Source organism: Canis lupus, chromosome 14, assembly GCF_003254725.2.
Source record: "Canis lupus dingo isolate Sandy chromosome 14, ASM325472v2, whole genome shotgun sequence".
NCBI lineage: Eukaryota > Metazoa > Chordata > Mammalia > Carnivora > Canidae > Canis > Canis lupus.
This window is the reverse complement of record NC_064256.1, coordinates 39,642,824-39,665,699: the sequence shown is the minus strand read 5'-3', so window position 1 is coordinate 39,665,699 and position 22,876 is coordinate 39,642,824. Positions and strand designations below refer to the sequence as shown.

General features: G+C 43.0%; 1 long non-coding RNA gene across 1 annotated transcript; it reads right to left on the bottom strand.

Moving 5' to 3' along the window:
- Positions 1-200: 200 nt before the first annotated feature.
- On the bottom strand, positions 201-22,327 carry LOC112670609 (uncharacterized). The gene is made up of 4 exons (XR_004804625.2): positions 22,027-22,327; positions 19,224-19,392; positions 6,329-6,470; positions 201-1,184 (listed from the first exon to the last, which is right to left on the bottom strand). It is a non-coding gene; the product is annotated as an uncharacterized LOC112670609 (long non-coding RNA).
- Positions 22,328-22,876: the final 549 nt, after the last annotated feature.

The window sequence follows — 22,876 nt, the reverse complement described above, 5'->3', positions numbered from 1 at the left end:
TCCCATTTCAGGCTCCCTGCATGGAGCCTGCTTCTCCCTCTGCCTGTGTCTCTGCCTCTCTCTCTCTCTCTGTGTCTCTCATGAATAAATAAATAAAATCTTAAAAAAAAAAAAAAGGAAAAAGACCACATGAAGCTACTTTTTCAGAGTTTCAAAGGTGCCAGCAATGTCCCCTTTGCATTCCAATAGCACTATCCCTTTAAGTAGGAGAGCCCTGTCATCAATGAATGGTTGCCGATCTAATGACTAATTGATGGCAAAGAGTCTCTAATGATCTAATAGCTCATTAAGGTTGACGGAGCCAGCAGGGGTCTTCGAAAATGTTTTTTATTCCACTCTGAGGTTTTGTGAGTTTTCCTGTACGTACATCAGATGGCCTCCCAGGTTATTAAACCTACAAATGTGAAACCACAGCAAGAGCAGGATGGACCTATGCGAATAGAACTTGGGAGTATAAGGACAAATATGGAACCCACATGACAGAGATATATAACACTGCCCAAATCATATGATGGGAAGCTAGAGAGAGACATGCTGGGAATGAAATGGATTCCCAATAGGTAATATCTGATGCCAAGAATTTAGTTTTCACCAGGATAGTGTGGAACAGCTTCATAGTGGGTACATTCACCATTCATTCATCATTTAATGTTTATTAAATGCCTATTACTCATATGGTAGTATATATAAATGCTCTATACACATTTTATCAATTTGTATAGTTGCTATGGCCCTTTCACAAGTGAAAAAATTAAGCTCTAGAAAGCTGGAAGCATGAAAGAGTTATATAATATGCTTTATATGTGTGTGTGTGTGTGTGTGTGTGTGTGTGTGTACAGGAAGGAGGTACAGATCTCCTTCCAAAATTCCTACATTTTTTTTCTTACCACATTATCCCTTGGCAGGGTTCAAACAACTCAAGTATCTTATTTCTTGGAAAATAGAACTCTAAAGATATAAGGAAAGGTAATTATTGGCAGTATCCATCTAACAAGAAGGAACCAATTCTGGTAGCATGAATAATTAAAATCTTCAGGTACACCTCAAGCAAGAGTGATGGAGAATTCTCATTCAGCTCTTCTTTCTAGCACAGAGCTCTCCACTCCTGGGTCATCACCAGGACGTTGCACAGATGGATAAGGTCCTTTCCTGGAAACAACCCTCACTCAGTGATGAAGCTGGAACTGCAGAGAAACAGGAAGAGAGATGAGAAGCAAATACCCTGAAACATTGATTTTGTGCACAGAAGTGTCTCTAGTTAAACTTGAGCAGACACTGATTGTCATATTTCAGCTTAGTATAACAAACACAATTTGTATTTAACTGAACGAACATTTTAACTGAAAACAATCATGGGGAAAGCAACCAAGGTCAAGAGCACAGGCAAGGAACAGAGCTGGAAAGAGAGGTGTGTCCACATATTTGGCCAAGATATATATTCCCCAGCAACATGAGCCAGGGTCAAAGGTTGCTCCCACGGGCTATAATTCCCTGGCGCTTCTTCAGCCCCGGCTGGCCGATTGGAGGCCCCCTGGTGGAGATGCTTTCTGTAGAATGTTCAAAACGGATGCCACGGGCTCTGAGCAGGGCTTTGAAACCAGCTGCTACATCTGCTTTTTTTCTAGAAGAATGACCAGAACAGCCCCCAAGCCCACATCTGTTCATGAATATAAAGAACAGGAACATATTTTTACCTTAGTAGTGTGTAGTCGATACACCCTCCTCAGGACCATGACAGTATATAATACTGGCATAAACATCCTGAAATATGTCAAGATATGGAGAGGCAGCTGTTCATCCCTCTTCTAAAGAATTTGGGCAATGTTGGTTGACCTCTATTATAGAACTGGCATATATTGGCTGAAATAATACTTTAACAGTTTTTTAGTACCCAACTATATGTTCTGTTATAAGGAATAGCAAATGTTTAATCATAAATATTTTAATGGCTTCAGGGATTCATGGTATTCAATGACCGTGTTAAATGATAATAATCACATCTGGTTTATTACTATAGTAATTCAGCAGCTTCTCTTGAGCAGCTATTTTTTATTATATGTGCTGTGCGACTGTCATGGTCATTTATAGCAGTAATATTTTAAAGTGGCTCATTTGTTTGTTTAAGGACAGTTTCACAATCTATTTCTGTATTAATATACATTTTGCACTATTATTGCCAAGCTGCCACTGGAAAATTGATCCTAGCGTGTTACGACTGGAGAGGCCAGGGATGTACCCGAGCAGAGACGGAGCAGGGCGACCGGACCTGGCCGTCCGGGTGCCCACCGGAGCGGTGACCACGACTCTCAAGGCTTATTCATAAATGAAGGTGTGCACCCAGAAAGAGTGAATAAATAATAAATATAAAGGGGATCGATCTGGGGAGGCATTTGAAGCGAAATACCATCCCAGAGGCAAAGGCATTTGGGAAGAACCGCAAGGTGCACGGTTTGCAAGGCCCGAGGCGGTCATCAGGCCTTGGCAGGCATCTCCACTTCGATCACAAAATAATAGTGAGGAGGCGGGGAGTGGAAAAAAAAAATGTGAACTCGCCAGAGAGAAGCAAGGACAGATCAAGGTTACCCACTGGGTGGCTCAGAGACTGACATCAATTTCCGATCTACTCCAAGTGGGCATTAGGAGTGAACTGCAGAGGCATGACGAGCCGCCCCCGGCACGCACCTCCAGCCCAGTGGTTCAGAGCAGCAGGTACGACGCTGGACGGTGTGCAGTGCCTGCTGCTCTCTTAACCGCAGACATCACGAGGCATTGCTCGTGATGGGGTAAATATTAGCCTGAAATCACATCTTGCTTTTTAGCAGGGAGGGGAAAGGGAAGGGGTTCTTAATAACCCAGGAGAGTTAATTCTCTGTGACATTCTGCTGAAGCAGGTTGAGGAAATTCAGAGGGGCCCGGAGAAAACTGCCAGGCTACTGCTCTGCTTCCTCTTGGCTGGATCCTGATTGGTTGGGTGACAGAGGGCAAATGGCTTTTACGGCTATGAATGATGTATGACCGTAAAATGGTCTGTAACCAGAAGTGCCAACTGACATGCCTGCTGATTTAACGGACACCCAGGGTTATGTTTGCACAGAGACGCTTAAATAAACACGTGCTAGGTTTGAGGCCGTTTACTAAGCAATCACTTCCCTCGTCTTCTTTTCCATTTTATTTTACTTCGTCATAAAAACGGGGAGAGTAAAACCACAGTTCCCTTTTTTATAATAATGAAGATTTACTCATGGCAGTGGCAGTTCCTTTCTTCCTTCTTGCTGACTTCTGGCCCCTTTTTCCTTTTTCTACCTGCAGGGGGAGCTGCCAGAGACTCGCAGAAGCCTGGGCAGGGTTGGCAAGCGCACCCCCTTTAATGAGCTGCCCCTGGGAATGGAAGTGATGTTGTCTGGTTGCTTTTGCATTTGGTGATTTAGGGAAAGAAAGCCTGGAGGTTGCTGTTGGATCAGTGGAATGGGGAGATGTCTCATCAGCCACCAATCGGTAAAGACACCAAACACAGGAAAGATGCTCTTCCTGCAATGATCCTTAAACTGAAAAATATCCCACGGGCTTATATGTATAATGTTCTCAAATAAATTGATTAGAAATCTGTAAGATATCATAGAGTAATTCTTTGCTATATGTGTGGAAAATATCCCAGAAGATCCATTATGACTTTATATTCCGAGCTAACTCAGGAATGGCAAATCAATCCCCAGTTTGTCCTCCCTGGATCTCAGCTGGGCTTTATAATCTTTCACAAGGTTATTCAAGAATAGATTTCATAATGTCTAAATATAGTTTTACCCATCTTTTGATTATCCATGTTTAATATTATCGGCATATAATTAAAAATGTAGCTGATCTGTATTCTCCAGCTTCATACAGTTCCTTCCAATCCTTCCACATGACTGGCTCTTCCCATCTGGTCTTGTAAGCATTGGGGTTTACTGGCCATGGAGTATTTTTTTTCATATAGTATTTTTTAAACTTCCTAAACCCATGTTCCTCTGAACACTTTTTTTTTTTTTTTGGTCATGACAGATTATTTTCTTTTCTTATTGAGATATAATGGTTATATAACACTGTATAAGATTAAGGTATACAACATGTTGATTTGATACATTTATATATTGCAATATGATTACCACCCTAGCATTAGCTAATACCCCTACCAGGTCACATAAGTATTATTTCTAGAACAATTACAATCTAGTCTCTTAGTAACTTTAAAGTCTATAATGCAGTATTGCTAACTACAATCACTCGTCTGTGGGTTCAATCTCCAGGACTGACTTACCTATCTACCAATTGCAAGTCTCTGAGCACTTTTTTTTTCTCTGAGCACTTCTGACTTACCTATCTACCAATTGCAAGTCTCTGAGCACTTTTTTTTTCTCTGAGCACTTTTGATAAGCACTTTTGGTGAGCACTTTTTTCTCTTGCCCCTCTTTAAAAATAATTTCCATTTAGCCTAAATTAAGTCAAAGCAATGGGACACACTTCTGAAATAGTGCTACTCCATCTCTAGGGTTGACAGCACCTGCTCCAAAGAAAATCGCTCGAATCTGATATGTTGCATCTCTGGCATATCAGAGTCCCTCTGGTGGGACTCCAGGACTCCTTAGTCACTGTAGTGTTCCCGTTGTAATTGAGATGACAGAGTTCTTGGTGGACCGTGAGCAATATAGACGAATATATTTGAAACTGAGTATCAGTATGCTTGCTGGTTCAGTAAAATAAAGATATCCAAGTGTACAGGCCATGAAGGAGGAAGTAACACTCAGAATTTTGATAGCATCGCCCAGTGGACCAGATAGAAGAAAGGACTTAATTACCTGGTAAGAAACGTTTAGTATCCATGAGCTATGTGGAATTGTAAGTTGATTATACCTGGAGACACCGTTTTGTGTTAGTCTCAGAGAGATCTCAGAGAGACTGATATATTAAATCATATGGCAACATGTTTATTTACAATGAGAGATGGACTATTATGTAGGTGTAACACTATGTGGATGTGACCAGTCCCAATAAGGCATTAACACATTGCACTGCTCCTCTTCCCTCTGCACATTTCTGTGGTTACACAAAAGTACCACTGAATTCATCAACTGATTAATGGATAAATAAAATGTAACATAGCCACAAAATGGAATATTATTTGTCAATAAAAGGAATGAATGCTATCACATGGATGACCCTTTAAAACATGATGCTCAACTAACTATAAATAAATAAATAATTTTTTAAAAATAAAACATGATGCTCAGTGAAAGAAGCCAGTCACAAAAGAATACATAATGTATGATTCCTTTGTATGAAGTGTCCAGAACAGACAAATCCATGGAGATTAAAGGTGTATTTGTGGTGGTCTCAGGATGGAGAAGGGTACTGGAATGTAGGGAGTAAGAGGTAACTACTAAAGGGTATGAGGTTTCTTTGGGGGCTGATGAAAGTATTCTAAACTGTGATGATGGCTACAGAGATCCGTAAAAATACAAAGAACCATTGAATTGTATACTTTAAATGGGTGAGTTGTATGGAATTGGATTATATCTAAATAAAGCTGCTACCAAAATAATGATCACTGCAATGATTTTGGATCATGATGCTTCCAGTTGGTATCTTCATATCTTTGTACTGACTTAAAAGGAGCATTCATGTATTTTCATACATGAGCATTTAATTCAAGGACATGTCCTTCTCACAGTACATGGTAGGAGTGTAAGAAGCAAATAGAACCATCCAAGCATATTTAAAGCCTCTACCTATATCGTAACCATTAACACACCATTGATCAAGCAAGTTGCATGGGCAAGCCCTAAAATTAATAGCAAGAGAATATATATTCCACCTACTTTACAAGGAGGCATTGCCAATGTCACGTTGCAAAGGGCATGAATGTATAATCCTGTTATTACAGGGAGGGGGTGAGGAACTAATAATAAAATCTGCTACAGGTGATCACTTTCCTCTGGGGGTAGTAATGGGGAATATGACCCCAACACAATGGAAGGCTGGCACATTTGTGTCTCCTGACCTTGACACACTAGGAAATCAGTGTGACTCTCCCATGGTCGTAGCTTTCCTTGTTTTCATTGTCTACTTTGACAAAAATTTTGAGATTTTTAAACAGTTGCCAAACAAATCGAACCATGACTTTTGTTTTACAACATGTAGAGTTGACTTTATCTACGTTGATCCTTCTGTTCTATCATATTTTCAACATTTATCATTTTCCTCTAGGAAGTTGGGGGATGTTAGTAAGAATTAGATTTGGCTGAAAGTAACAAAGACCCAAAATAACACTGTCTGAAGCAAAATAAAAATGTACCTGTCTCTCAGGGAAAATCCCAGGGAAGGCAGTTCAGGCTGGTATAGGGGTTCTGCTTCACCAAGACTGCAGGTGTCCATGCTCCTCCCAGGGAGTGGCTCCGGTGGCCATGATCCAAGATAGTAGCCACCACATCTACATTCTACAAGGCAGGATGGAGAACGGGATAAGGAAGAAGGAGGCAAACAGCATGTGCCAATCATTAGGAAATTCTCTAGAAGCTGTCATACAACACTCCTAAATATTTCATTTGCCAAAACTTTGCCTCATGGCCACACCTAGCTGCAGGGATAGCTGGGGATTATAATCTATATAGCAGGCACTCAGGTGCTCAGATAAAAATGGTGAGTTCTAAGAGACAGAATGGACAGGAGTGGACATGTAGCAACCTGTGCTACAGAGGACAATTGTCCCCAATCCTACAGCCTCAGTGCCGTATAGGTGACTCCGTAGTCACTATTTCTCATGATGACTATTATTATAGTTTCTTAGATGGTAGAGTTCTAGTAAGATACCATTGTCTAGCGTTTATATCTAAAGACTCTGGAGTCATGCTGATAGGGTTCGAATCCAAGTGGCCCCTTCTTAGTAGCTATGTGAACTGTGGGATAGTTTCTTCTCTATATTTCAGCTTCTTCATTGGTAAGGTGGTAACAGCACTACCTACTTCGTAGGGTAGTTTTGAGGACTGAGTTAAAACACAAGGTGCTATTAGTACTAACTGGTCTCCCTGCCTCCAGTCTCAGCTTCTTTTCTTCTGCAATGGAAATCTGATGCTCCTACTCCATTAAACCACTGTAGCTTTCTGGGTGTGTACACATAGAGCCTCGATCCTTGGCGTGGCCTGGAAATTCCTTCTTAATCTGGACTGTTGGTCTTACTTGGCTTCCCTTCTGCCTCCCTCACATTTAACCCACGCCTGACCCTATCACATTCCTTAGGCTCGAGACAAAGAATGTCACATGCCTCCCATTCCTCTTCCTGGGTTTCCTCCATTGCAAACTCTCCCTTGCTTTCCTCCTTTCCTCCAGACACAGATAGCTGCTTCCTCTCCTGGCTCCAACATATTTCCTATATGTGATATGAAGTGATGTGAGTGATATGACTATTTGTGGAAGTTTATGTCTCCCTGCACTAGAACTTGGCCTCCTTTGCACAGGGACCTAGGGGATGCAAGTCCAAGCCCCTAGGAAGATGAAGCAAGGGTTCATAGTAGCTGAATAAGTGAATGAACACATCCAATACTACATCAATATTGGGCAACAGGCAAGAGAAAGAAAGAGGCATTTGTTGCAAAGAATAAGGAGCTTAAAGTCTACTTTTCCCAAGTTATATACTTTAAGAGCAAACAAACACACTGAAGCCACAAAATCCAATGCCAGAAATCACTTTCCAAATAGGAAGAGTACCTTGAGGTCTTGTTTTCTTAATAATATACTGTGACACAGACTCATAAATTTCAAGGTTTACAGACCACGGTGAGCTGTTTCTGATCTGCCACCAAAAGGTGTGCACTTCAAAGCTGGCCATGATAACAGATCCCCTTTTAGGGAGCCTTACATGGGAGTTTCTTACTTAATTCATAGCAACCAAGTAAATCCTAGTTTTATCCCAGTTTTATCAATGAGAAACTTAAAACGTGGAGAAGGTGAGTGGTCAAGCTGGGTGGCGAACTCAAAGGAACATCAAATTATAATACAAAATTCAAGCGAGACCAAGTCACTGCATGGGAAATAAAACTATTCACATGGAGTAGTAATAGAAACACTTGCAATCAACTTCCCAGACAACAGGGCCATGCTGTCACCACCCACATTGCTTCAGCCCTCTGTTTTGTTTGTTTTTTTTTTTTGCCCAGGTTGGCCCAAACTGGAAGACCTGGGAAGCAGTGTGCTTAGTGGAAGCCTGTGGGGCCAGCTGACCTGAGTTCAAACCCCAGCTCCTCTACTAACTATAATCCTGAACATGGTACATTCTTAGCTGGGTTTCCCAACTGTGAAATAGAGATTATAATGCTTTCCTCCAGAGATGTCATGAGAATGAAATTAAATAATACACATAAAAAGCCCAGAACATAATGAGCATCCTACAAATGGTGGCTTTCTCTTTCATCTCTAAGGCAACAGGAAAAAACATGGAATGGCTATAAGTTATCTAAAGTAAACAAGCCAGTTGCTCTAATTTAGCTACGATTAGTGCAAGAATCATAAGCTCAGGGTGTACATCTAAGAAAGGCAAAACACGTTTGCTTTGTACACCAGACTTGAATTTTGCTCTTTACCTCAAATGGCAAATTAGTTCTATTCCAGGAGAACCAAATCCTACCCACTCTCTAAACACATGTAATTACCAAGCATCAGAATTAATCAATTAGCAAGGGAACTAACCTCGGAGTCAGTTTGTTAAAAAAAAAAAAAAAAAAAAAAAAAAGCCAAAACCAATGAGTTCCAGAAACCACTCTGCTGAAGCCAGCAGAAATTCCCATTTAATCTACCCACACCCTGGTTCTCTCCTAGTTAAGGCAAAGCCTCTGATTGGGCTTTTAAGTTGGAGGGATCCGTTGCTATGGGAAGATTTTGTCAACCCAACAAGAGGCCCGTGGGGGCATTAAATGCCGTCCCCATATTTCTAACGAGAAAGAAGCCAGTTAAGCTGCTACAATTTAAGTTGATTCAACTGCCTGCAGTATCCAGTCCTCAGGCCACTTGCCTGTTCCCCTATTGGGCTATGTGGGTGCCTGTCCCACTCGGCATTGATTCCACACAGGTGCTCACACCACAGGGACAAGAACAGCAGGAACATACAGCTTTGTCCCAAGTGTGGAGAAGCAAAGACCTGCACACTCTCCAGAACCACCGCCCTGTATTCAGGTGCATTTAAGATCCAATCTGCAGTAAAGATTCCTTGTTTTACTAAACCCCCCATACCCAAGGCCCGGCCTCTTAAGGTTGCAGACACCACAATGCCCACAGGAAAGTTGATTGAGGGTAAAAGCCACAGGCACCCTCAGCACCTGCTTCTACGTCAGCACCTCTGAGCCTGAAAGGGAGTGAAGTCAGCAAGGGCAGTAGAGGAGCACCAACCCCACAGAGCACCCAGGTTAGAGGGACAGGCTGGGGGCTCCTACCAGGATCTAGCACACCACAGGCCTTTACGTCTATAACATGCTTCCCAGGTGCACTCAAGACTCAGAACAACCTAAAAAAAAAAAAAAAGACTCAGAACAACCCGGTGACATTGTGAGAATGCTCCTGATTTCACAAATGTGGACGGGTTACAGTATCTGGTGAGAGGGAGGGATTTCAAGTCAGGCCTGTCTTGGAATCCTCGCCTTGCCACTCACTAGCTGGTCCTTGGTGAGTTTACTGGCCTCCCTTAGGCTCAGCTCCTCATTTATAAAAGGGGAACAGTATCCACATCAAAGAGATTTTGCAAGAACTAAGTGAGATATCAGATGGAAAGTACTTAGCACAGTGGCAAGCATCCAGTAAGCTCTCAAAAAATGATAGATCTAACTATTACAGATTTGAGAAGGGAAGTAACAACCCAAGATTACGTGGGAAATAAGATTCACGCTCCTGCCTCTAAAGCTCGACTAAAAAAACTGCATGCAATGTTTGATATATTCATAAGAACACATGCAATGTAATGCATGCAATATCAGATAGGAAGCGAAACAATAAAACAAACAAATGCTGATGAATATACAGCCCAGCTCAAGGAGTAGTATATTATCAATATTGTTGCACATATCTGGGTTCTACATTCCCTTCCTGTACCAAATTGTGCTTATCATTTTATTTTTTAAATAATTTTATCACATACATATGTATATCATATATATAATATATATTCCTGAACAGTATATTGTTTGGTTTTGCTTTTGAAGCTTTTCAACATTATTATCACACTGTAAGTAGCCTTCTGGTACTTGCTTTGCTCACTCAATATTATGTTACCCAAGATTTCGCCAGGCTGCTGGGATCACCAGTTTAGTGACTCTCATTCCCATAGTCTATTGTATGTACTGTATGCAAAGACCATCAATTATCTATCCAGCCTTCTGTTGATGGAAATTTGGGTTGTTTCGAATTTTGTTTTGTCTTTTTAAATTTTCACTCTTGCATGTGTCTTCAAGTTCATAAGTGAAGAGATTCTCCAGGTATATAAACAGGAGTGGAATCTCTGGGTTGTCAGGTATATATGGATATTCAAATTTACTAGACAGTTCCAAATTGTTTTCCAAAGTTATAGTGTCAATTTATATTCCAATTGGCTGTGTATGAGAGGCCCCTTAGTCCTCAGCCTCCCCAACACTATGTTTTCAGATTGCTTAATTTTTGATAATCAGGACGATGTACACTGTATGTCCCAGGTGCATTTTCTTTTGTCTTTATCATGGAAGGGCATTAAGGATTTGTGAAAGATGAAATGAAAGGACTTTTCTGAAGAACCCACCACCCAAAAGGAACTTGGACTCTCAGGCTGTGAACACCGTGAGACTGGGTCTTACCCATTTTTCACAATTCTCTCCCAGCTCCTTTAAAGATATGCAGTGGCCCTCAAGTGCTCATTGAATGCTCTCAGAAATCATTGTCCCAATAAAAGGGAGAAGGGAGCATGGTCTTGATCCTCTTGTCAGTCAGCAGGTGCAAGGGTAGACGCTTGGAAGGGGGGTGACTCATCAGCAAACTCAGAAACAAGGAAACATTGGTCTCCTTCCACACTGATCATTGTGGGAGCTGCCAATCACTGAGCACTTCGTATATGCTAGCCACTGTACCCAAGACTTTCCAATCTTTGCCCCCTTTCTTTGTGACAAACACATGTGGGAGTTGGGATTCCACCTGTTTCACAAAGGAGGAAAATGAGGGCCAAGAAATAGATCATTTGCCCATGATCAACAAGCTGATAACTGGCCAAGTTAGGATGCAAACAAATGCTGCCTGCCTCAGAGCCCATCATCATGAGATCCTGCCTCCCTCTCACACCCCTGTCCTTCTGCGGTCCCTCCAAATATGCACGGGCTCCTCCTCCCACTAGGTCCATCTTCTTTACTGGAGGAAGGGTCAGTAACGCTCTCAGAGCACAGCACCCAACGTGGCAGAGATCCTCCATCAGCATTTTGTGTGTCGATGAGGGGATGCTCTCAATAATGGTGATGACGTAGAGGACAAAACCCCCAGACCCAAATGACGGCTTTGCTCCCAGAGACACTGAAACTGTACACAAGGTCCCTGAAGAAGGTGATGCTTAACTCAAGGCGCTGAGACTGGGACTCTACTTCCCTGCTACAGAAAGAAATGGCCAACAGACTGGGACAGTGGAGACACAGGATTTGTGCCCAAAGTCCAGGAAGTTCAAAGTCCGCTTTGTTTTTTTGTTTTTCAAAGATTTTATTTATTTATTCATGAGAAACACAGAGAGAGAGGCAGAGACAGAGACAAAGGGAGAAACAGGTTCCCTGCAAGGAGCCCGATGTGGGACTCGATCCCGGGACTCCAGGATCATGCCCTGAGCGGAAGGCAGACGCTCAACCGCTGAGCCACCCAGGCATCCCATCAAAGTCCTCTTTGAATAAAGGAATGATCTGAGCCATTGTACCATCCGTCAGCCTGCCATGTTTTGGCATAGGCATAGGGCCCCTGCAGCATGGTCTTGGCGTTTCCTGCTGAGGATCAGACGTCTTTGTTGGGGTCCTCATGACTCCTGAGGCATGCCTGCTGATTGGGGAACATAGGTGGGAAATGTACTACGGTACCAGTTCTCAAAATCACCTGAAGTGCCTGTTAAAACACAAACTGCTGGACTCCATCTCCAGAGTTTCTGAATCGGTGGGTCTGGGGCAGGGCCTGAGAATTTGCATTTCTAACCTCTTACGTCACATCTTACGTACTTAACGCTGATGCTGCTTGTCCAGAGGTCATATTTTGAAGCCATGAGATGAGAGCATGGGAGAGAAGGATGCTGGATTTATTCTATGTAGCCTCCTCCTCAATGGTAGCTTTGAAAATGACTTCTCTGACAGATGGAACCAGGTCGCTGTGTGACTGGGGTAACATATGACTGAGTCCCTCTCCTTGGACATGATCCCTTTACTGTTCCATTCCCTCAGCTCAGACTGCCCCCTCCCACACCCTGGTCTAGCTCACACAGACCCCCCCGACCCCCACCCCAGGGCTCAGGCCTAGTGCCACCTTCCCCAAGGATTCTTCAAGACCCCAAGGACAGTAACTTCTGCATCTGTCACATCTGGCCTTGGGTTTTGGCAAATGTGTGTTTGTCTTATCCCCCTGAAAGTGAGTGTGCGTGTGTGTGTGTGTGTGTGGCCAGAAGGAGGTGCCTGATTTATTTGGGGTCTTCCATAGCCCCCTCAGAGTGGCATGCACAAAGCAGATAATTATTAAGTATTTATGAAATGAAAAAGCAGGGCGCCTGAGTAGCTCAGCTGGTTAAGGTTCCCTTCTTGACTTCAGCTCAGATCATGATCTCAGGGACATGGGATCGAGCCCCGCATCGGGCTTCATGCTCAGTGGGGAGTCTGCTTGAGATTCTTTCTCTCCCTCTCCTTCTGCCCCTCCCCACCCTGACATGCATGTGTGTGTGCTCTCTCTCTCTCTCTCTCTCTCTCTCCCTCTCAAATAATAAATAAATATTTTAAAAAAACAGTAAAAGAAAAAGCAGATGAATGTTCATGCTTAACTCTTCCTTTCAACTTTTCTTAACTAGCCTGCATCTCCTAGGGGTTTCTCTTTCTTAATTGAGCAAGAAGGAGCGTATAAAACCCTCAACCAGAATGTTGAATTTACTGCTGTTATCATCTCTGACCAATCCTCTCCTATGTATGGCCTGCACTAGTTATTGTTCACAGCCTAAGTCCAGAGTACTCTTTTGTTCTCAGAAGACTTCTTTGTTTCTATCTTTTCAGATTCTGACGTTTTCTTTCCTACATCTTCTGCTCATGCCGATTCAATTTTCCATCAGCCATCCATTCATTCCAGCAATTTTTAATGAGTACCAGTTATGTGCTTAGCACTACTCCAGGCACTGGGATGCACCAGTGAACAGCGGCAGACAAAACTCAAGTTGGAGATAGATAGAAAATCAAAAAGTAGCATCTATATTATGTTAGGGGATGATAATTACTGTGGGGAGACCAGAACAGGGAAAGTGGAAAAAATGCTCTGTGGCCACGAGAGCCATATCCAACTAGAATGACAAGAAGGCCCTGGACAAGAGGCAACATTTGAACAAAGACCAGAAGACAGTGAGGAAGAGACCTAAGTGGCCAGTTGGGCAAAGAACCAAAGACATTTGGGGGAGGAGTGCCCAACAAAAGGGGCAGAGGACAGTCAGCGTGGCTGGATCAGAGTGAGCGAGGGGTAGGGGAGGAACTGAAATCAGGAGAGAGTGAGAGGAGGGTCCTGATGGCCAATATGAGGATCTTGACTTTTATTCTGTGTCGGGGTAGGGGCAGGGCCAGGGGGAGGAAGCCACTGGAACATTTCAAACCAAGACATGATGTGGTCTGCCCTATTTTAAGAGGCAAATCCTGGCACCTGTGTTGAGAATAGTCCACAATGGGGCAAGAGCAGAAGCAAGGCAATGGGGTCCCGTGATCCAAGGCAGTGGCGGCAGCTGGGAAAGGGGTGGAGGTTGTGGGGCAGTGAGAAGTTGTGAGGGGCTGGTTTGAGGTCTTTGGAAATGAAATCCTCCACGAAGGCCTCTGTGCCTAATTTCATATTGTTCCAGGTGCTGGCAGCTCATCCTTTCCAGGGGTTTACTTAAGTGCAGAACCCACACATGGAATTTGGGGAAAGCCAGAGTTCAGGGAAGGACAAAAATGCATCTGGCTCTTAAGTGAATTCAACTCCCTTGTAGGTCATCTTCTAAAAGGAGGAAACAAACAGATACTGGTTTCCGTTTCCCCTGGAACTTCCCTGCCACAGTGTTCATGGTTCTTCCATAGGTGAATCCTCTTCTTGGCTCTCCTCTTGCCCAGGGGGCCCTCCTGAGCCCTTTGTGGATTTCCTGGGGATGCCCTGAAGCTATGAGGACCCAGGAATTTGAAGTCCTCTGAATGTCACCCTCCAGTGCCTCTGGATGGCCAGAAACCCAGCCAGTCAGCCACTCAGAGACGGTCCTGCTGGGTCTGGGCCGCCAGCCAGCAGCAGGTTGTGGACTTCATAGCTAAGCGAGGGCAGATTGCTGGAGTTTGGTCAAGAGAACAGATGTGCATTATGGGCCAATCTGACCGCAGAGAAACATTTCCCCATACCTTTTAAAGGTGCACAATTGCCTGGTTAAGCCAAGACAATTTGACACACATTACCTTGTTCATAAACAGAGAGTAAGAGAGAGAGAGAGAGAGAGAGCCCTTCCTCCCTGAGGGTGTGCAAACAGTAGGAGAGGAAGCCAAGGACTTCAGAAATGCTGTAGCACAGCTTCGGGAAACAAATGTCCATGGAAGGGGCCCAACAGCATATTAATGGCCTGGATGTTACCACACCCAGGCCAGAAGCTAGAAGCTATTGATCGTCTGTTCACTCTTCATTTCAAGGCACGAGTGGAGCTATCTTTACACACGGGGGCAAAACCTTCCATTTCATTTAAAGAAGCCCGCCTCTGCAGACCTTTCACTTTTCCTTCCAACACCTACCCAGCATCTGTTCTTCTTAAAAGTGCCTGCTACTTCTAGCAATTTCACACAGTCCCAAGGAAGTGGAAGCATCTTTGTTCTTAAGACACTTAAAATAGAGCTGGAGAGACCAGATGTCCATTAAGTGAAACACCCAAGGCAATTGAGCAGAAGTACTGTGAGAGAGACAGGGCTTCATAAACAAGACCACTCTCCACTCTGTCTGGAATGTTCCCTCCTCTTCCGCCACTACCTTTCTGCCTTCTGCCCTCTGGTGCCATGCACCTGGCTCCATCTTCTTCACAACTGAACTCAGCACTTCTTCCAGCACACACCTCCCTCCCCTGCCCCCTGTCCTCTGGGCACTAAACACACCTCTCGGCACATCTGTCTTCCCTACCCAACTATTTGCATTGCTTGGCACATAATGTGTGCTCAATTAATATTGATGTCCATGAAATTAAAGTCTGGGCTTTGATTTATCGGAGGATGCTGAAGGGAATAGTTTCTCCGGGGGGATGGGAGAGAATATAAGTAAAAATAACCACAACTTACTATGTGAGACATTAAGCCAAGTGCTTTCCATGATATATGGAATGGGGGAAAAAAACTAGAATTACTCAGAATGTGAAGAGAAAACAGTTGGTTTTAGGTATGCTAAAGCTTTCCTGGGAGAAAACAAGGAGACCTGGAAATGGACATGATGTTCGAGTCACCAAGATGGTGGAGACTCCTCCACAGTGGTGGGGAAGGTAAGTTCTAGGAGAGATGGAAGGTGTGGGCAGATGTGGGAAGGCCTGGAAACACTTAAAGGACTCAGGGTTAGAGACATGAAGTGGGAGAAGAGAAACACTGTGTACCAGGAGAGTGACTGTCTAGAAGGTCTCTGGGTTAAACAGGGGGTTCATCAGCTATGGTGAGGTGATTTCAAGAAAGATGCTGTCACCTGAAATCAAGGCGGAACCTGGAAGCCAGCAGATAGAAAGATAGAAAAGAGCTTTTCTAGGAATGGAGTCATAGAAAGAAGGTGAATTTAGGAAAGTGAAGGACCACCAAAATAACTTAATTCTCAGGGCAAACCAGGACCAAGTTAAAATGTGTGCAATGACCCCAGACATGGGTAAGAACACTTTTTCTTGTTAAAAAAAAAAAAGGGAAGGAGAAGAAGAAGAAGAAGAAGAAGAAGAAGAAGAAGAAGAAGAAGAAGAAGTCGTCCTGTACTACAGAAAGGGGACTTGAATCTTAAATCACAACATGTGGTTTCAAGAAGGAAAAAGTGATAGCGAGTTACCACCATGACAGCGAGTTACCACAATAGTATCTGAAGAGACCATTCACTCATCCACTCATTCATTCAGTGACGAGCGAATTTTCTAGTAGCAAACATGTGCAAGGTATTGTGCTGAACCCTCTGAGGGAGAGATGAAACATGCAACTATCTGCCTGTTTTCGGGTTCTTGGGGCTTATAGCCAAATACAGTGTATCAGATACACTTTATTAACTAAACTACAAGATAAAGAAATGTTGTAAGTCAAATGCTAATGTAAGTCCAAAGCAAAGTGAGATTGTTTCCATGAAGAGAAAGAGATCAGGAAAGGGTTGTTGGTAGGGGAAGTATAATTTGGGCTGGGCTTTGAAGTATGGGTAGGAGTAAGAAAAAAAGCTTGGACAGGGTTTGGCACATAGGAAGAGAGCTCTATGGGAACTTGCTATTAATATTTTAATTTGAATCAATATGCTTGGAACTCCCCAAGGCAATTTGATGCCTTTGTTCATAATTATTCCCTCTACCTGGACTGCCCTTCCTCTCCCTGACCCCTTTCTCCCTGGCCAACTCCCTATTTGTCTTTCAAGATCATCACTTCTGTACAAATACTCCCCTGACCTGCTGGATCACAATTTCTGTCATGCCGTCCTTGCAGTCTGTACCCTGAACACGCCTCTATCATAAACTAGTTTCTTAATCAGGGGGCCATGTTTGGGCTCCTACGATGGTGAGCATCCAGAGAGCCCCACTTGAGTTAGATTCACCTTCAAAGACTCAGTGTCAGGCCAGAGCACTGGATGGACGCAGATGGAAGAGGAAGCCATGGGATGAGTGGGATTGCCAAGTGTCAAGAGCAGAAACAAGGACTTAGGATAGATCTTTGGAAACTGTCTATATTTTGAAGATAGTACAAAGAAAAACAAAAGCAGATGTAATCCCAGGGACAAGCCCTGCCTGCCCAGACGGTGCATAGAAGGTGACCTGGGACATCTTTTTGGCTTCTCTTACTCATTGCTTCATCAGAGAAAAATAGTTCTCCCGTCTTTACAGGGACATCTAGTGAGGAGCAGATCTGCAAAGATGCTTGCTCCCACCACGCTCCTCCACACGACATATTAACAAGCAGTTACGTAGGGCAGGGTCTGTATCCTATTGGCCATGCACCAGCTGGGGCTATCTGCTACCCCCTAAACAGACAGGGGTGAAGGCAAATGCTGATCATGGGCCCCCCTTGTCCAGAACCACATGCAAATCACCAACTAAGGCTGCTCCTTTGGGTCCAGACAGGAGCCTGGGAGAAGGGGGTATCCTTTGTTTAAGGAACTTACAAGGGAAAAATTGTTTCACAACCTAAGACACCAAGAAGACACCCAGTTTGGTGTCTGCTCCTGTTCTCTGAAATGTGAGTCACGCATGAGGCCATTCACTTTGGAAACAGAAACAAAAAATTCACTCCTGCCAACATGCCAAATTCCACAGGGGTGATGTAGCTTAATTTCACAGTGAATTCCTTCTCTTTCTGAACCTTCAGGACTCCTCCTCCAGGAAGCACTTGGTAAACAGAGTTTTATTGTCTACGTATGTTCCACAGCACACTCTGGGCACCCAGCCCACAACACGAAGGCATTTTACTCTAGCTTTTGGTGAGGGGAACATGCCCAAAAGCTATTCCAAAACCTTGTTTATAACAGATGTCAGCAGCCTGTGTTATAAAACTTATACTATTTGTCAATGAAATATAATGCTCAGAGCAAAATATATAGTATGTTTACTTTTGCACTCTTTGCCACTTTGCCAGACAATAAAGGAAAGTTGTAAAAAAAAAAAAAAAAAAAAGACAGTTGTATTTTTATCAAATATTCTTCTGATGCCAGTGTGGCAAATCCCTTTCCCTCCTCCTGGCTCTAATGGAAGCCAACCTGTTCTACGTTCCACACAACTGTGGAAGTTCTAGAAGGAGAGGGGAGGAAGCAAATTTAGTATTTAGGAATTTGTTGTGCCGTGTAGATAAATACCAGTTTCCTACTTCTCCTGGGAATCTGGGCAGGAAAAAACTGGATTAAGTAGGAATCGAATGATTCCTGGAATGATTATAAGGGAGGTCTTCCTCTCCTGTTCTTACTTATGTGATGAATCCATCATCGTTTTCCAGAGCCTGAGATTGCAGCGAGAACATGGCAAGGATGTGGAGTTTTTCTCATACCTGATATTTCTCTATTTCACTGTATGAGAAGATTTGGTTAAGAAATTGGTTTGTAGGGGCACCTGGGTGGCTCAGTGGTTGAGCGTCTGCCTTTGGCTCAAGACATGATCCTGGGGCCTGGGATCAAGTCCTGCATTAGGTTCCCAGCAGGAAGGCTGCTTCTCCCTCTGCCTATATCTCTTTCTCTCTGTGTGTGTCTGTCATGAATAAATAAATTAAAAAAAATTTTTTTTAATTGGTTTGCAGGGATCCTTAGGTGGCTCAGCAGTTTGGCGCGAGCCTTTGGCCCAGGGCATGGTCCTAGAGTCCCAGGATCGAGTCCTACATTGGGCTTCCTGCATGGAGCCTGCTTCTCCTCTGCCTGTGTCTCTGCCTCTCTCTCTGTGTGTCTCTCATGAATAAATAAGTAAAATCTTAAAAGAAAATTGGTTTGTATATTTTGAACCCTTAATAAAAATAAATGCTATTATTTATTTAAAGGCTTGTCATTAATTTTACTTGTTTGATTTTTCATTTTAAATCCATTTGATTGAGATACGATTACATACAATAGAATATCCCCTCTTTATACAGTTTAATGAGTTTTAACAAGTGTGTACACACCTAACGGAACAATCACCCTCAAGTAAGAAACAGACCATCTCCAACACCCCAAAACCTTTTCTTGTTTCCTTACCCTATTGCACTCAGTCTCCCCACCCTACCCTTAAGAAACCACTGCTCCTCTCGCTTGTCACTACAGATCAGTTTTATTTTCTCGATGATTAAGTAGAAATAAAATCATACATTACATAGTCTTTGGTATCTGGCTCCTTTTTCTCAGCACAGTGTATGTGAGAATCATCCATGTTGTTTCACGCTTCAATAGTTCTTTCTTCCTTATTTCTGAGTAGTATTCCATTCCATTGCAAGGCCATACTGCAATTTGCTTTTCCACTCAACAGCTGGGTTGTTCCTGGTTTTGGGGTGGGGGTTTTTTGTTATATTTTTTTATTGGAGTTCGATTTGCCAACATATAGTATAACACTCAATGCTCATCCCCTCAAGTGCCCCCCCCAGTGCCCATCACCTAGTACCCCAAAATCCCGCCCACCTCCCTTTCCACTACCTCTTGTTCGATTCCCAGAGTTAGGAGTCTTTCATGTTCTGTCTCCCTCTCTGATATTTCCCACTTATTTTCTCTCTTTTCCCGTTTAATCCCCTTCACTATTTTTTATATTCCTTGTATGAATGAGACCATATAATGTTTGTCCTTCTCCAATTGACTTGCTTCACTCAGCATCATACCCTCCAGTTCTATCCACATCGAAACAAATGGTGGGTATTTGTCGTTTCTAATGGCTGGTAATATTCCATTGTGTATATAGACCACAGTTTCTTTATCCATTCATCTAACGATGGACACTGAGGCTCTTTCCACAGTTTGGCTATTGTGTACATTGCTGCTATGAACATTGGGGTGCAGGTGTCTTGGCTTTTCACTGCAACTGTATCTTTGGGGTAAATCCCCAGTAGTGCAATTGCTGGGTCGTAAGGTAGCTCTATTTTTAACTCTTTGAGGAACCTCCACACAGTTTTCCAGAGTGGCTGCACCAGTTCACATTCCCACCAACAGTGCAAGAGGGTTCCCCTTTCTCCACATACTCTCCAACATTTTGTTCCTGTTTTTTTAACTATTAAAAATAAAGCTACTATTTATTGTGCCTTGATGGCTCAGTAGGTTAAGCACCTGCCTTCGGCTTGGGTCATGGTCCCAGGGTCCTGGGATAGAGCCTCATATCCAGCTCCCTGCTCAGTGAGGAGCCTGCTTCCCCTTCTTCCATTTCTGCTCATGCTCGCTCACTCTCTCTCTCTCTCTCTCTCTAAAACAAATACATCTCAAGAAAAATAAGAAATAAAGCTACTAGAGACATTCATGCACAAGTTTTTGCTGGAGTATATGTTTCAATTTCTCTCAGTTACCTAAGATTGAAATCATTGAGTAAATGAAAATGATATAAGTAACTTTATAAGAAATTGCCAAACTGTTTTCCCAGAGCCATTGGACCCATATGCCCATAATAGTGTGCGAGAGTTCCAGTTGCTCCGCATGCTTGTCAACACTTGGTATTGTCAGTCTTTTTAAAAGTTAGCTTTTCTTATGGGCATGTAGTGATATTTTGTGGGGTTTTCATCTTTATTTCCCTGATGAGATGAAATGTCGAACAGCTTTTCATGTGCTTTATGGCCTTTTACACATTTTCTTTTTGAAATTTATGTTGATATTTTTTTGCCCATTTTTAAAAACCGAGTTGGGTTTTTTAAATTACTGAATCATAAGATGTCTTTCTGGATTCTGGATACAGGTTTTTGTTTTTGTGGTGAGATATATGTTTTGTGAACATTTAACTGGCTTACTTATTTAAGCTTTTATGGTGTCTTTCAAAGAATAAAAATTTTTAATTTTAATCAAGTCAATTTCATCTTTTTTTACAATGCTACTTTAATTTCATACGTACAACATAGTGATTTGACAGTTGTATACATTATGCAGTTCTACCACAGTAAGTGTAGCTACCATCTGTCACCAGTTCCCAAATTCATCTTTCTCTTAATGATTATTGCTTTTTGTGTCCTAAGAAAACTTAAATAAGACAAAATCAAAATCATGAAGATTTTATCCTTTCTTTTCTTCTATGTTCTATAATCTTAGCTGTTTATTTAGGTCTATTAGCCATTTTAATTATCTTTTGTGTATAATGTGGGATAAAGGTCATGATTCCCTTTTTTCCATATAAATATCCAGTTGTTTCAAGATCATTTATTGAAAAAACTATCTTTCTCCAACAGAACTGCTTCAATACCTTTGTCAAAACTCAATTGAGCAAATATATATTGATCTAGCTCATTGGCTTTAAAAATTCAAATATTAAACTTTGAATCCAGGAAATTGAAAAAATTAAGTTCAGTGCTGTTGAAGAAGGATCAAGAAAGAGAGGACGCTCAGGGCATTTAAAAATAAAAACAGCCCTGAATTGAATTGCCCATTTGTGTATGTGCCCTCAGCAGGCAGCAGCCCTCGGAGAGCAGACACTGGGCCGGACTCAAGCTTGTGGCTGGCACACAGCCCGCTCCCAAAATACACATTCGTTGAATGAAAGAAAGAAAGAAAGGAAGGAGGGAGAAAGGGGGGAAGGAAGGAAGGAAGGAAGGAAGGAAGGAAGGAAGGAAGGAAGGAAGGAAGGAAGGAAGGGAGAGGAGGAAGCCAGCTTGCTTTTTATGGTGGCACCATAAAACAAAACAGAGTTTTGTGGATATTGCTGCTGGACTATTTATTCCCCAAAATTTGCTCCCACTCACCAAAGACTTGAAATCAGTCCTTGCCTTACACAAAACAGCAACCTGGACTAGAACCAGGAGGTTCTTATCATCCTTCAGTGAGGACAAAATCTCAGTAGAGGGGGCTCCTGCCTGGCTCCTATCTGGCTCTACTTACCCTCTCTGTGCCTGTTTCCTGAGCCGTACTTTACAGCACTTCTGTGAGGAATAACTAAGCCAGTGCCTCACAATCTTAAGTAGGCCAGAAAAAAAATCTTCTAACTCAACTCACTTTCTGGTTGTGTCCTCACTTCTCCAGGACAGGAGACACAGCGGACAGCTGACTCACTGTCCTCAGTCCAGGAAGGTCATATGCTGAGAGGTCCATGTTCTCAGCCAAATGGTTCATCTGGACCGAGCCGCTCCCTGCTTCTGAGCCTCACGGGTGGTGGCGGCCTCTATGACTGTCCCCAAGGCCCCCCCTCAGGGAGCAGTTGGGAGACTCAGGCCGCAGGTCTGCCTAAGAGGTGGGAAGCAGGGCCCCACAGGCTCAGACCCACCTTCCCCTCTGCTCACCCATGTCTCTCGGTGAGACTGGTTTCTTTCTTTCTTTCTTTCTTTCTTTCTTTCTTTCTTTCTTTCTTTCTTTCTTTTTTCTTTCTTTCTTTCTTTCTTTCTTTCTTTCTTTCTTTCTTCTTTCTTTCTTTCTTTCTTTTTCTTTCTTTCTTCTTTTTTAAAGTTTTATTTATTTATTCATGAGAGATACACAGAGAGAGAGAGAGAGGCAGAGACACAGTCAGAGGGAGAAGCAGGCTCCATGCAGGGAGCCCGACGTGGGACTCGATCCCGGGACTCCAGGATCACGCCCTGGGCCGAAGGCAGGCACGAAACCGCTGAGCCACCCAGGGATCCCCCTGGGACTGGTTTCTAATCAGAGGGCGGAAGCTTCTCCCAAATATTTTCTCTTTGCCATGCATCCTCTACATTCTGATCACATTTGTCTCCTGAGGTGATCAACACAGCCGACTAGCTGCTTGGAAAGGAAGATGGAGAGCGGAGAGAGAAACCTAACAGGCAAAAAGAACAAAGGGTCTTGGTAAGAGAAAGTGTCTGGAATCTGGAACCTTCTATGTGATCAGTTA